The sequence below is a fragment of the Elephantulus edwardii genome, unplaced genomic scaffold, assembly GCF_000299155.1.
Source record: "Elephantulus edwardii isolate Elephantulus edwardi_28Jun2011 unplaced genomic scaffold, EleEdw1.0 scaffold00006, whole genome shotgun sequence".
Taxonomy (NCBI): domain Eukaryota; kingdom Metazoa; phylum Chordata; class Mammalia; order Macroscelidea; family Macroscelididae; genus Elephantulus; species Elephantulus edwardii.
Genome location: NW_006399756.1, coordinates 24,206,230 through 24,207,903, shown reverse-complemented (window position 1 = coordinate 24,207,903; position 1,674 = coordinate 24,206,230). Strand labels below are relative to the sequence as shown.

Genomic DNA, 1,674 nt, shown 5'->3' with positions numbered 1-1,674 from the left:
CTTGTATTCTTAGATTTCAATAGCTTCTTTTTACTTCCCCTTGGCTAAAATGGCTTCAAAGAACACCTCATCCCTAATTGGGCTTAATGTTACTAAATGCTTTGGACAGGATCTCTCCCTCCTGAAACATGACTGCCTTTCTGTACAGTAGTTTTCTGTAATAAAACACTCTGTTCTCTACAGGCTGATGACTGGATCGAAAGTTTTAGAGTGTAATTTAGCCCTTGTTATTTTCCATTTTAAGCCTCTCCAATTGGGTCTTTATCCCATTCCTTGATACCATTGATTTATTTCAATTAAGATTCTCCACGTTCAAGCACCACAATTAGCGGCTGTCAGTATTGATTCCCATGTGCAGGAGGAGGGGGTGCTTTTGGATTTGACCACTGGCATTTAGCACTAAACCTTTGAGGCTGAAGGGAAAGTGAAGGCCACTAGAACCTTCTAGTTAAGAATTTGTTAAAAAGATTGATAATACCAGCAAAAGTAGAGACAATTTTTACAATGATTTTTTTTTTTAACCCACAAGGCCATGTGGCAGATGGTGGAATAAGTTTATTCTTATGTACAGAAAAGTCGGTGTGTACATTAGCCCAGTTTGGTGATGAATTCTTTGGCCTTGGCCTTTTCCAGCTTGGCGACGTGGGCCACTGACTTGGGCCCCAGGACATTGCCTCTCTGATGGCAGCAGATCTAATCACATCTGTCGTTGTAATTGGTTCTGATGACTCCTACCAGCTTTGCCAGAGCGCCTTTACCTTCTGGGTTCACCTGAGTGAAGGCAACAGAGGTGCATGTCTTCCAATGGATGAGGCTACCCAGCCTGGCCTTGCCCTTGATGATGCAATGGGGAACACACATCTTATGACACAAGGCCTGCAGGAAGACCACCAGCTCTATGGGGTCCACGTTGTGTGCGATCTCCACCAGGGTGGTGATTGTATTCACCCCAGCACAGAGAAAAGGGGGTCTCTTGGTGGGGGTGTCTGTCTCCTTTGCCAGCAGCCTTCTCAGCCTGGGCCAGCAGCCTCTGCTTCTTCTCCTTCTTGGTCCCTGGTCGGTATTTGTGGGCCAGCTTCAGCAGCTGAGAAGCCATCTGGCGGTCCAAGGCCTGGGTAAACTGGTTAATGGCTGGTGGCATCTTGAGTCGTTTGTAGAAGATTGCCCTTTGCTGCTACAGTTGGATGTAGTGGGGCCATTTGACAAAGCAGGTAAGGTCCCTTTTGGGTTGGATGTCCTTCCTGATGCCAAAGTTTTTGGGTCTTTTCTCAAACCGGGGCTTCACCACCTTCTTGGCCTCCTGCCTCTTGACCACGGTGGGCTCTGGGGCCATCTTCTTCCCCTTGGCTTTCTTTCCCTTTGGTATCTTGGGAGGATGGGCGAGAGAGAGTGGAGATGATATTTTATAAGCCTTCTGTGCACTGTTGTAAAACGGGACTGACATCAGGTTTGAGGGAAAGACAAAGAAAGACGGGATAAATAACGTATACTGCATTGAAATAGATGAGGGAGAGAACTGTTTAAAGGGGTTATGTGAGGGAGCTCTGGTGGCCTAGTGGCAAGAAGCTGCACTGCAATCCCATAGGCATGCAGTTCTAATCCACCAGATGCTCTGCCGGAGAAGGAGGAGCAATCTCCTCCTGTACCAGTCAGATCCGATTTGATGGTACACAC

The 1,674-nt window shown here is 47.1% G+C and overlaps 1 pseudogene; it reads right to left on the bottom strand.

Annotated features, from left to right (window-relative positions):
• Positions 1-588: 588 nt before the first annotated feature.
• On the bottom strand, positions 589-1,444 carry LOC102868698 (annotated as a pseudogene).
• Positions 1,445-1,674: the final 230 nt, after the last annotated feature.